We start from the raw sequence: 14,188 nt of genomic DNA on the forward strand, positions 1-14,188 counted from the left end.
GCTGAGGGAACAGCTGATGGGATTGGCCTTGACAGTGACTGCAGTATGCACTTCAGAAAATGTCAGTGTTCCTAAAACAGAACAGAAAGGCAGAGAGGCTGCAAATGATCTCCTTGGCTGTTCTGCTGTGTCCACTCATCTTCCCATCATAATGGCATTTCAGGAAGCACAAATTAATCATAACCTGTGTGTAAAGGGTCAGTTGCTATTTTTTTATTTGTTTGTTTTTAAAGAGCTTTCTTGTTAAGAGCATACTTGCAGACCCTATGCAAGCCATAGTAGCATATATTTTGGTACATTTGGATTTCTAGGGGTGAAGGCAGAGTTCAACATTACAGCTAACAGTTTTCCAAAGTGAGACTATCAGTCACTGTCTGTGGCTGCAGCAGGAGCATGGCAAACATCTGGTGTAAACTGCCCCTTGACATCCCCCTGCAACTCTTGAGACAACTGTGAGACAATGGGAGCTTTCTAAACCACATTTTCAGTCTTGAATATTAAAGCTAGGTACCTAGATCCATGCCTACATATTTAGGTCCCCATTTTAGAACTGTATGTATGATTTACATTCAAATTGCTGGCCAGCCTACTCAGCAAGTTGAGACAGTAAAGTAATAAGAAAATACAATTCTGACTGAAGTCTCCTATGTTGATTTTGGTGTATTTTAACCTTTCAGAAATTACTAAAATCAATAATAACTGGAAAGTTTGTATAAACTGTGTTTCAAACTAACACTATCTAAACTTCTTCTGATGTTTCAAACCTAAATCAGGGCATTTGTCATGAAAAACTGTAGCAAATGGGCCAAAAAACAAACTACTGTGAAACAGTTCTGCATCTCCAAAACATTGGCTACTTCTGCAGTGAAGAAAAGCACAGGAAAGGCAGCCAGCCCAAGAGGCCTATTGCATTCCTCTTTCTCCTTCTCCTTCCTCCGCCAGACTGCAAACTTCAGAGCTGAATGGTGCAGAGAGAAGGAGCCGGGAGCAAGGTCAAACACAGCTTTACACACCAAAGTCACAACTTGATATCTTTGCTAGCGCAAGGAGAGGGTGTAAAACCTACTGGAGGTAGACTTACTGCAGTTTGTACCTCCCTGAAGTATCGAGGCAACTAGGATTGTTACTCCCTGTGAACAGATTAAAAATCTATTGGGCTTTCCCAGGGAACCTATTGGAAATGTCAAGGATGGCAAAATTCTGTGTGGATGAATAATGATGCTTGCTACTGTCTGAGACAATAAAGGCAGGCCTATTTCAACACAAAGAGAGACTTTGCTGAAATGCTGTGACCTAGAAGGAGATGTTCTTCTGATGCAAGACCTTGTGACACTGTAAGCACAGTGGGAGTTTGTGCTGGGGAAATGCCTTCAGTGAATAACTCCATGAAAATTATATAAATGGACATCAAAGTTCTGGTCACTGTCGTTGAACAGACAGGTGACCTAGAGTTTACAATGTAAGTAACTAGTGGAAAGAAATAGTGGTAAGAGCATATTCATGCAAAAATACCTGACAAAGGAAAGGAAGAAGTCAATGCAGTTTTGCTTTGACATAGACTAAAACATACTTGGGAGGACAGAGAGGGGTGACTCAGGTGCCTGAGCTGGAGCAATAGGAGGGAAGTGATCTAGGCTGAGAACTGATGCTGGCACAGACTCAGTGTGTGGTCAGAGGTGATCTTTACGGTCTCTGGGGCAAAAAGTGTCCCTCCATGAAAACAAGAACATCCATCCCACATCACAAGCGAAGCCACTTTCTTGGAAGACTTATTAACACAAGTGTAGGGATGGCTGGTTAATATCACTGCTGTTTAATGACTCAGAATATCTTAGCACTGCAAGTACTGGAAAACATAATTCTTATCCTAAAGAATGTACAGCCTAAAATAACTTCTTGGAAAAAAAAGATGCAGCATATAGTAGTATTATAGATGGTTGAATTCCCCTGAGCAGGCTAGGCCAACTTCTACAAGTGTGCTTTAGAAACTACTGATCTATCAGCATGGAAAGCAAGGCAGAAGAAAGATTTCCAGTGACCTCAGTGGGCTTTGGCTCAATACCTAGTGAGATAGAATGACTCTTTGCAGAAAAACAGACATCTTCTGCCAAGTCTGGGTATTGTATTTCAAGCAAAAGTATAGTGTTGTAATTCAGTTTACTTCATTGCTCAGTCCTAATAGGGCATCTGAGGTAGCACAAAGTTCTTGCACGGAAGTGAGTAATAGTGTCAGTCAGATCAATTGATACCTCTTACTGAATATCGAACTGCTGTTATTGAAACTAAGAGAACAAAAACATCAGATCCTAAATGCTAATGCAGACAGGGACCACTGATCCACTTTCTGGGAAGGATGTGTAGGTTGGCCTCACTCCTGAGCAGACCCAGGCATGGTGAGGGTGCATCTTGTGGGGATGCGAGCAGGTTGAAGTAGGTAAGTGCTGCACAGATGCCGTTGTGCCACTGGCTCAAGGCACAATCCTTCTTCTTGTGTCATACCAAAACATAGAAATATTGCCTGGTGACAGAAACTGACTCCCGGGAAGCAGTAAATCAAGAGGTGGCCTCACCACTGAGGGGTGCTACAAGAGCGTGTAACTGAAACACACACAGCAACACCACTGCAGCTTGCGTGTGTGGAAAATGCTAACCGCACGTTGCCAAAATCTACAGAAACTGAAGTTATTCAGGAGCACACCAAATTACACAAAAAAAACCAGAACAAGTCAGGATTAGGAGAACAAGTTAAATCTTTAGCTTTTCTGTATACTGCTGTGTGAATAAATAAGCTTAAAAATTATGGAGAGTCCTGCAGCTGTCTGAACACACATTACCGCAGGAGGGCACCATGAGCTCAAAATAAAACCGTGCCAGACCCCTATTATTTTATGCCCTTACTTTGCTTCTTCTGCTGCCGTTGTAAGCTTCATACCTACATTCAACTCCTTTTTCCAAGAGTACACAGTGGTTTTTTACTTTTTTTTAAAAAAAGGAAAAGTCAAAAAACAAATGAAATGCTGATTTCAAGCGTGTTTTTCTTGAGCCAGAACCCATGCAACCCAGGTAAAGACATTAGGTCTTGTGATCTTTGTTCTGACCCCAGCAACATGCAGACCACAGCACATTTCAGCTCCACACTGAGCTAGAAAGTCTGGCAATCCAGAAGAAAGTCCTGCCTTTCATACACCTCTCAACAGCATGCCGTCCAGATTAATAACTTCCAAAAGAGCCAACTGGGTATGCTCACACCAAAAGCCCACTGAGGTCAACACAATATTGAAGAAAGATCAACACTACAGGAGATCAGCCCATAGGGGCACACCTGGTTCTAGTTTATGTCTGGTCTGCTTGCAGACTTTGGCCTAAATCCTCTATGCTGTTCTGTTCCTATCCACAGGCTAACATATGGCTAGGAGTTGGATCATCTGACTGCTTTATGGGCTCTTATCTTCCACTGTGCTCCACACAAGCAGAAATACTTCTAGATCTTGCTTTAGGAGAGCAAACAAAGTTATAAGTGACATTAGGTACATAAAACATCTTTCTGCCTTTGAAGAACACGAAAGAATGTTGTATACCTTCTTGCTGATCAAAGGTGGTTATATTGCCCCTTTCTGTTACAGATACAGATTTACTGTTGTATTTGTCTAATATTTACAGTATGTAAGACTGCTTTAACCTGTCACTCAAATTTCCTAGTTTGACTGGCTTTGGTTTTGTCTCTGCTTTGACCAGTAAGGTTTAGTGTGAAAATGTAACTTAGTATTTATTCTTCCTTTTTATTCTAGCCTGGGTTTTTACCTGCATCTACTTTTGAATCCACTCCACCCTATGGTCTTCCAGCCTGCATGTATCAGCTGAGCAGCACTAGTGATTTAAATTTATAATAAACATTTCACTTGAAACAGAATGGAAATCTCTCAGATGTGATCAGAATGGCATGGTCCCTCATGTGCAGGGTGGGACAGTGACAGAAGGACCTGAATATGCACAGGAGAGTGGGAGAAAGGAAAGTAGGGAGAAGAAGTAGGCTGGGAAACAAACTGAATCTCAGCATTAGCAGCTAGAGAGAATCTGGAGTTCCCTGGGCAGACTGGCAGCTGCAATTTGCTTGGAGGCTTTTTGGTCACAGTCAGGGGCCACAAAGGCAATGGAGCAAGGCTTCGTGTTGTCCTCAGTCACACCCAGACTCCTCAGCAGCATTTTTTTAAGCATGCTTCAGCCTAAATCACCTTGAATCAGAGAGTCCAGGGCTGACTTCCTAAAAATATAAATGGAGTTCTGAGTCCATGTGAGAGTAACAAGGCAAGAAAAGCTTGTAACTTAAGTCATCTCAGGACATCTGAGGACATAATGTCTATTTTAAACATGTAAGTCCTGATTCCCTAATATTTTAGTGTAAAGAATCCAAGTCAGTTTATCCAACTGAAGGACCTCATCCTAGTGGTCCTCCAGGGTTTGCTACAGCTTTGGCTATGCCTGCTTCTTTCCTTGTGTTTCCTTGATCTCAGGCACACGGGTAGATCATTCTGGGGAATGGCTTCTTGACCTCCTTAATTTATTTTGGTCCTTTGATGTGACCAATATCTGGGAAAATTAAAGACCCTTTAAGATGAAGATAAATGAAATTGTTTTCCCCTAGTATGAGTCCAACACTTTGTAACACTTTGTAACGTCAATCAAGGGCCTGCCTTTACCTAGTTTCTCTCTTCTCTCCTGTATTTGCCAGCAGCAATATATCTGGGTCACGTGAAAAGAGAGCCTTCTACTGAAGAAAGGGTATGTATGATGGGAAGGCATCTAATGGAGAAGAAAGGAATCTGAAAACAAGAAGCGGCTAGGGAGAGGGATGAGAGAATTAAAGGAGAAGAAGTGCGCCTAGTTGCAAAATAAGCTTGGAGAGATGCCTGGAAAATATGAGCTCTGCACATAACCTTCAGTGGGATAACCTAAGGATGAGGGCTGCAGACAGAAGGATGAGGAAAGAGTCACAGTTGAGGGACTAGAACAAGGAGCTAGGAGAGCAAAAGAAATAGGCATGAGGATGGAAATCAGGTTGCGATGCAAATGCCTATTGCCCAAGGGCAAGTAGATGGAGTTTCTAAGAGTGGAAACTGAAGAAACAGCAACAGGCAAGATCATTCGTTTCTGGATCCTGTTGTTTAAAAGCAATCAAAATCTATAAACATCCCAGTGATTACTGTCTGTCCCATTGCTTCCCCACAAGACTGCAGGCTTGTGAAGTCCCTCTAGCAGCTCACTCCTGGCTGCTCTTATTCCTAAAAGTCCTGAAATTCCTCCTTGTCACATGGGTTGAAGTATATGTCTATCAGTGGCCAAAACCCAGGCCCACCTCATTTCTTCTTTCTCCTTCTCTATGGTTTTGGCATATGTTGGAAACATGACTTGAGTCACACAATGGGAAAGAGTTGGAGGTTATGTGGCTCTTGCTGCTCTCTGCCATGAGCTGTGTGGACTGCCCCCCTCAGCAGGTTCTCCCATGACATGACAACTGTTGTAATTCTGCATTTTTTAGAAATACTGCTTTGAGATGTGAGCCACTGAAATGCTTAATTTGGGTGTACAGCTATGATAGTATTAGGGCTAATATAATACTAATTAATAATAATACTAATTAAACATTAGTATTTAATGTTTAATTATGTCTCCTAATTTCGGTAGTTTACAGGAACTCCACGTTGGTTCTAAATGTATTTCTTCCAATCACTCTTCCAGAGCTGTTTTCCTGCAAGACAATGTAGTACACCCTCAGTTTTAATTAAAACTTGAAATTTTTTGGTAAGAAAGTTCTCCAGACTGAAATGACTAAAAACTTCGGAAGATGTTTTGTGTATATCACGCTTAACTACTTGCACCCGAATACAATATGAGAGTTGCTCAGAATGGATAAACAAAGCACATTCTGCTTTATTTCCAGAACAGCAGCAATTTTGAAAAGGAGGATGTTTAGTGATGTATTCTGCACAAAAAAACAGCAGAAGCTCTCAGTGTCTGACACAAATGTTCGCAGAACAGTGTCTAACTATCCTCACATGCTGATTTTATAGATCCAGGCTTTAAAAGGCAGCTTTGTTCCCCCAAAGCTCCACCCACATCATAAATCAATAAATAGATCAATAAATAAAGTGACAAAATGTCTCCGCTGCTGATACACAGTAGATGCCAGTTTCTCTTCCTGTTCTGTTTGGCAGATCCCCATGAATGGCACAAAGTGGGTGGCCTGTGTGTTGATAATCACCTTGATTTCCAGAGCTGCCTCTGTTATTAAGCCATGTCACTGATCCCATCTGGACTACAGAAACCCATCTTACTGATGAAATCACAGAGGATTTCAGTAAAAGTTGAATAATATTCTTTCAATATTGAATAACTCTGTGTGGACCTGGCAGTGCTTGCAACGTAGGCATATGGCAAACACATGAACAACATGTTGTACTCTGAATCTATTGTTTTAGTTTGTTTCCAGCAGTCTCAGTCCAGACGAGTCCATTGCTAGTAAATGACTTGTGATGGTTTGTTGGGAGAGAAAGATGTGATAGCAGAGGAACATCTTCCCCTCCTCCCTCTGCCTATCTTTTGGGATAATATTAAAGAAATTTTAAATAAATGTTGTACACAAACAATTTTTTTTAAAGTGTAAGCAAGTCCAGCAGAAAGGAAGAAAACTGCATAGTGTCATAAGAATGAGGCAAACTTTGTCAGGAGAGATAATGTCCTTTATTAGACAGACTGTTACACTTGGAAAAAACAGGCACCTCACAGACACATATGCCCTTCTTCATGTCCTAATAAAAGGTATTGCCTCTCCCAACAAGCCTTGACTGCTTTTATCCTTGTATCATCACAGCTACATGAACACAACTGTTAGTATAATGAATTCATGTACTTATGGACAACAGGCACAGACACTCATTTGCCTTTGGTGTTGCTTTTGGTGTTGCTTTTGGTGTTTCTAAAGATAGGTTTTCAGGCATATCTTACTTATTTTTTTTAATCTCCTACAATGATACAGGATTCACAGTAAAAATGAAAATCAATGTCTTTTCAATTTTTCTTTTTTATTTTTAGACTTTTGGATATTCTCCAGTGTAGATGCAGACCTTTGCTTAACGTCAGCAACAGGTTTGCTTTTCTCAGCTGCTTCTTAATGGCTTTATAGAGACAGCCTCCGGCTCTCCCAGGTTCCATCTAGCTCTTGCAGTGGTCATATTCTTAATCCCATTTAAATGTTAACTAATTTACTACCTTTTGTCTGAAAGAACGGCCACTCAGCACTGTCTGATCCTGTGAGGGTGCTCACAAACACAACAAAAAGGTGATAACTGATTATTCAGTGCATTTTCACACTCTTCAGTCACTGCAGACATTCAGCTGATGCACCCATGCCTATGCTGAAGGCAGCCATCTCCTGTTTTAAAGCTGGTCCTGTGCATTGATTTGGCCTTCTTTTTCATAATCAACCACCTTCTTATGAAACCTTCGTTTTTGTTGTGGGATGTCTCTTCCCTCCCCAAGGTAACAGCATGAAGAACAGGTACATCCTCTCAGAGGATCTGCGGTGCTGCCTTCCTGGCCTGGGCACTCTTGCCTGCCTCCCTGCTACACCCAGGGCTGGCACCCACCCAGGGCATACCTCCTCCTCTTCCTCACAAGACTACTGTTGCGCCCTGGTGCCCAGGAACAGTGCTGCTGGCCCTGGCCCTGAGCAATGTAAGACTGGGCCATGTAACTCGATGTAAGGTAATGGGCCAGCTCCCCTGGGGATGAGATGTTCCCCCTAGCTCCAGCACTGACCCAAGCTATCGTGGATGGACCTGGCCAGAGAGAAAGACACAGCCTGTGTATGCAAAATTGGGATTCAGCTTATTTATTTCACCTTCAGGAACTACATTGTGGTGGTAAGGCAGAGTTTCTCCAGGCACTGGTACAACAGGGGCAAATTGCTTTCACCTAGCTGGGGTGACAGTCCTGATGGGTCCAGCAGCACCACCTGTAACGTTGATGTAGGTAGGGAAAGCTACACAACAGCTTGCGGGTCAGGGTAACACCTGACTAAGCCCAAGCAGTCTCAGGGCCATGTAAGTCCTCTTCCACTTCTGCATATACACATGGGCACATGTGTTGCTGGGGGACTAGACCTTTTAGCATTCACAGGAATAAACTATGTGTGAAACATATGTCATATCTCTCCCCCCCCCACATGCATGACGTGAATGCTATGAGACTGTCAGGTCATTTATAAAGCTGTTTGGTTTTTATTACCAAGCAGACACAAAATTATTCATGTACACATCTTGCATATTCACAAATTATTTTCAGCTGTTATAAAGTAATAAATATTCCTATGCACCTGGCCATAATGGTGCTGCAATTCTTATATATCCTATTTGCCTTTCTCCCACCATTTCCTTTAAAAGTGTAGTATTGATCCATAAGGTTTCGGAAGTGTGACAATTATTTTACTCTGACAGAAGAAAGTAGAGAGATGTTGCTGGGTAAAATACTTGTGTATCAAATGTGTCGAGCTCAGAGATAACATTATTAATGAAATGGTTGGGCTGCTGATATCTCGAATTCAGCTCTCTGTTGCTGCTGCTGTAATCATAACTTTGATTTGATAATAAGAGTCAGGGACCATATACCTCTTCAATATTTGTGGCACCATTCACATTCCTGGCACTCTAAGTCATACCCACTCTTAAAGGCTGTCACAGCACAGACTGTATAAGGGGAGAAAGTATCTTAAGTAAAATTCTGCAAGAATAAAGACAGAAGCAAGCCAAATAAGGCAGCTTCCCCCCACGTACAGAAGTGAGATGACACTATGGCAGCCCCATGCTGCCTTGCTTGAAGCACACAGCACTTGTGCTGCTGTTTCACAAGGAAGAGCCTCTTCCCTTCCAGACCACACATCAGACACAGCAAACGTGGCAGCACTTATCAAATCCTGCATTCAAAGCTACCTGAGCTGCAGCTGCAGATCAAGTGCAAGTGTACAGGGAAGCTGCTGTAGCTGCCACTGGTCCCTGCACAAAAGGTATTAGGGAGCCTCCCCACATAACAAGGAATTACAGGTGGGTTTCTCTGAGATTTTAATTCTGCTGGTAGAGCACAAAGCTTCAAATGCCAAAATAACAGAGAAAAGAAATAAGTTTGTGGCATTTTGAAATATTTTCCATAATGCTACCCTAAATATGTGTGCAATTTGGGGAAAAAAAAAAAAAAGACAGTGCCACTGGACCTGCCATTTCGATGCTCAGCACAGACAAAATTCTGCATGGAGCTTCACCAGGGAAGTGACAGATAAATGCCATTTGTCCCCAAGGTTTATTTCTAGCTGCCCTCCCCGTTTCCACCCCCCCCCCAGTCCCCACCCCCAGCTGGCTGCGAGGTAGACTGACATCAATTTGTAGTTGTGGGAGTTCAATACCACATAGGGAGCAATTGTTGCCTTTCAAGATGCAGCTTTTTTCTTCTGAGACCATTAGGCTTTCCTATCAAGTCCAAACACTGGAAGAAATGGGGAGAATAAATCCTACAATGATGCAATTTACAAAGCGTGAAGCTTTAGGATATTAAGATACATTGAAAAAGGTCTTCACTTTGTTAGGCACACTCATGTCCTCTGCTTTGACCTTGGCTTATGCTAATTAACATGACGTTTCCTTGAGTCAGGGGAAAAAATCCAGAGTGAAGCACAAAGAACACATGATCAGGAAAATGTCCCTGGTATTGGGGAAGAAGGACAGCACTAGGAAAAATATGTCCCACTGGAACACAGCATTTCAGAATACTTTTATTTTTGTAGAAGCATGAAAGTCTTTTGGCCTCCATTTAGCTACATTTTGAAAGTACAATAAAAAGTAACACTTTATTTTCTCATCAGATAGTGTCCCGGGTGGGTTCTGACACAGAACAGCATTTTAGAAATGGCGTTTAAACTCTAATGTGAGAGGCAACATAATTCCTCAGGTTTATGGATACTGTTTGTAAAGACCATGAATGATAGTCTCACAGAAAGGTCCTGGCAAGGAGGATTACAGTGGATTTTAATAAGACTTTGGAATGTAATGAGGGTACCTTTGATGTCTACATATTTTGCTATCTGTTTCTCCTTCCATGTTCTCCAGGGCTGATGCTGCAGCATTAGAAATACTGATTGAGTGCTACTATGCGCATGATACTGCAGTGGTTTTACTGTTGGATTGCCTCCTGGGAACAAGCCACTGAAGAAAGCCATGCCACAGAGTATAATCTCCTCACAACAATGGGATGAGTCACAAGAATGCACACATGCACCAAGAGTATATTTCATAGTGCACTTTGGTAGCCCAAGTCTTCTCACCTTTTAGCATTTGGTGAAAGAGCCTGTACTTCTGGGTCATTGACTACCATGCAGGACAAGTCCCCAGGTGACGTGGCAGTGAAAGCATTAGCTGCCCCTTCTGCCCCCTTGTTGGAATGGCACTGTGGCGAAGAGAAACTTGAAGCCTTTCTTGCTGGCAAATGTCCTGGCTAGTAGGTAGGTGATTTCTGAAAATTTAGCTAATAACCAGAGGAGATACCCTGGTCACCACCAGCAGCTCCTCTAAAAACCATCATAACTTTAATAATAATTAGGCTGGAAATTCTTCTTCCTCTTTTTAGGTGGGTGGGATTGATTCATGATGGGGGGCTTGCACTGCTAAACCCAGGCTATGGCTTTTGTTTTTTTCCAGTAGGTGAAGGATAAGAAAGCTTCTTAGAAGAGAGCTTAATCTGTGGAGAAATGGGGAACTCGGCTCACCCACTTCATAAAGAAACCTTGAAGGAAACTTTCCTTGTTAAAATTCCTCTTGTTAAAAAGCTGTGAAGTCATAAAATTTTACCGAACAATGGTTTTCCATACAAAAGGGCTCTTCAGTCAATAGTTCCTCTCTGAGCTGTTCCAAATCACCCTGGCTTCAATAAGCTCAGATCCTCAAACAATCGGTGCAGGAAACAGTGTGACTTCTATAGGTTTAGCAGCTGTTCAATGTGCTCTGTTGTGGGTCTGTCTATCTGTGTGCATTTTTGCCATGTTTTTCACAGACCTCCATTACTGTGTCTATAAGACAGGACACAGAAGAGATCAACTTTTAAAATAGCTTAGGGGACAAAGCATTGCCTATTTTTTTTTTTTTTTTTTGGGGGGGGGGGATGTAGACAGGAGCCCCACTTATTAAGGTTGTAAATAGTTTTGCGGTAGGGTGGCAATTTAAAAGGACTATCTGAGCTTCCTGAAGCAGACAAATGGTTTGCAGTTCCATATAATGATTGATGTCAGTATCATTTACTTATCTAATACACACCATGATGAGTTAAAAAATATAACCCTATATTTTCTATAGAAGTTGAAGCTCTTGTGTTTGTTTCAACAGAAAAAAATACAAATGCTTACAGTCCCCATCCTGTTCTCCTTTATCTGAGGGTCAATAAACTAGAAATACAGTGGAGATGAAATGTATCTCCATTTCACACAGTCTAAGCTCATCACTTGCCTTGAATTCTCACATTGAAACGTCATGTGCAGTGGACTGGGTACCACACGTTCATGTCATCTCTTGCTGAGAGTGCAATCAGAGGTTCATCGGCATGCTGCTGTGCCTGCATTCATTGCTACTGCTGTGCTCTGGCAGGATGTGTTCCTGAGAACAAGTTTCAGATTTCACTAAAAAACTGCATCTTCCTATAGTCCACCTGTAGGATCAATTGGATTTTCAATCACAGGCAAACTGGGAAGTAGGACAAGTGTTGCTGAGAAGAATGAACAGGCATTTTGTTTAACCCCAAAATGCGGACTTTCATTCAAAGATTTTTCTGTCTCATAAAATAAAGCTGGATAAATTTATAATCAGAATGTCACTTCAAAATGTCAAAGCAAACTGCTCAAATTTTGATTTAAGATGTCTAAAAGGACTTTAGTCTGTGTGGCTAAAACAACTCAGTGATTTCAATGTGAATTCCAGCTTACTTGTTACAAAGTAAACATCAGCAAAACTGCATTGCAGCCGGGCGCGGGAGGGGATTGTCCCGCTCTGCTCTGCACTGGTGCGGCCTCACCTCGAGTGCTGTGTGCAGTTGTGGGCACCACAGTACATTAAGGATATAAAGCTACTAGAGAGTGTCCAGAGGAGGGCCACAAAATTGGTGAAGGGTTTAGAGGGGAAGCTGTATGAGGAGTGGCTAAAGTCACTTGGATGTTCAGGCTGGAGGAGACTGAGGGGACACTTCATCACAGTCTACAGCTTCCTCACAAGGGGAGGAGGAGGGGCAGGCACTGATCTCTTCTCTCTGGTGACCAATGACAGGACCCGAGGGAATGGCAGGAAGATGTGCCAGGGGAGGTTGAGGTTGGGTATTAGGAAAAGGTTCTTCACCCAGAGGGCGGTGGAGCACTGGAACAGGCTCCCCAGGGAGGCAGTCATGACGCCAAGCTTGGTGATATTCGAGAAGCACTTGGACAATGTCCACAGTCACATGGTGTGAATTTTGGGGTTGTCCTGTGCAGGAATAAGAGCTGGACTCAATGATCCTTGCAGGTCCCTTCCAACTCAGGACATTCTACGATTCTGTGATTCTGTGATTCTATGAAAAAAATAACTTCACTGAAAACATGGTTCATCTCCTTTCTCTAACTGCACTTATTTCTAGATTTATTTAGATTTAATAAATTTTAAGGCCATGGGAGACTGTTACTATAATTTATGTTGACCTTCTATATAACCAAGGCAATATAATTCCCTGGAAAAATTCCTGCATCACTTACAATACTCTGGTCCCCCATTTGGAGAATTTTCATATGTGTAGGAATTGCTCTAAGAATTTTAGTGAAGCTAATGATGCCCAGTCACTGCCAAAAACTTGCAATCCGGAATGGTAAAACCAATATATGTGGCGGGTCTCTTAGCAGAAAACAGCTGCTTTCTCTTCTGGCAGATATCTGGGGTAGATGGACTGTATCTCTGATTGCAAGAGCCTGAATTCAATAGTGCTGTAAATCCATAATAGAGATATTGGTAATACTGCACTGTGGTAATGTCAGATGGTCCAGGTTTAGTGTAACCAAAATTCAGACTACCCACATGTCAGATATATTCTTTGGTTCTAAAACTCATGGGGTATTTGAATTTATTTGAAATCATGTCTCTTGGATTGTCTCAGAGTTACTTGGACAATTGGAATTCATCTGCATTCCACGTAGATTTCAGGCGACTTTGTACCACATTAAAATCTTCAGAATGAGAGCTGACAAGTCATTTTTACAATCATATATTTGCATGCCTGAGTGGCAGTTTGTGTGTTAGTATGATGTTGCTTCATTTTGTTCTAAATATTTTAGGATTAAGGAATTAAGGGCATTCTTATTACAGGAGAGAGCTGTTCATCACCTATGCCTGTATCTACTGTTTTGCAGTCAGATTTTCCACTCCAGCTCCAAAACAAGCCATCTGGTTTAGATACTTTGGACTGGATGCGATGTCACAAATTCAGAGAAGCACAGCGGTCAAAACACAATCTACAGAAGTCCACTGGTGGAGCTGCACCAAGAAGCATGCAGAGATATTTTGGAGACAAACACTTGTTCCCAAAACATACTTTCCATAAAGCTCTGTCACTCCCGGCTGGCATGGGCAGAAGGCAATAGTTCATTGCAGTGCAAACAGATTGGCAGTTGCCCACCTCTTTCCTCCTTCAGGACAGGTGTTGATAAAGGTTTCATACTCTTGGCACAACTGAAACATGTGCCACTGGCGGTACTAACTTAGTGGTTTGTTATTCACTTGAAGCTTATGAACAAACAGGATTCCTACTGCTTCTCATGTGATCACTTTGAAATGGGCCAAAATTTGCAAGTTAAAACGTGCTTAAAGGCAATTGTTCAGATTCAGTCATTACTTGTCAGATAATACAAGTGTCTTCTCCCTCAGGTAGAGTGCAGTAGGAATGTCCTTTTAAAAACCTGGACTGGCCTTTCCTCCTCCCTTCCCCAGGGACAGTCTGATGCTCCAATTAAAATTATACCAGGGAATGCTTGCACTATGGTTTATTAATGAAACATAAAAGCATGCATCTGATGTTCAAGCACCTGACTATTTAGACTGTCTGCATTGGTGTTATGTTCAGGGTAAATGTCTTCAGAGACCCA

This window comes from Phalacrocorax aristotelis, chromosome Z (genome assembly GCF_949628215.1).
Source record: "Phalacrocorax aristotelis chromosome Z, bGulAri2.1, whole genome shotgun sequence".
NCBI lineage: Eukaryota > Metazoa > Chordata > Aves > Suliformes > Phalacrocoracidae > Phalacrocorax > Phalacrocorax aristotelis.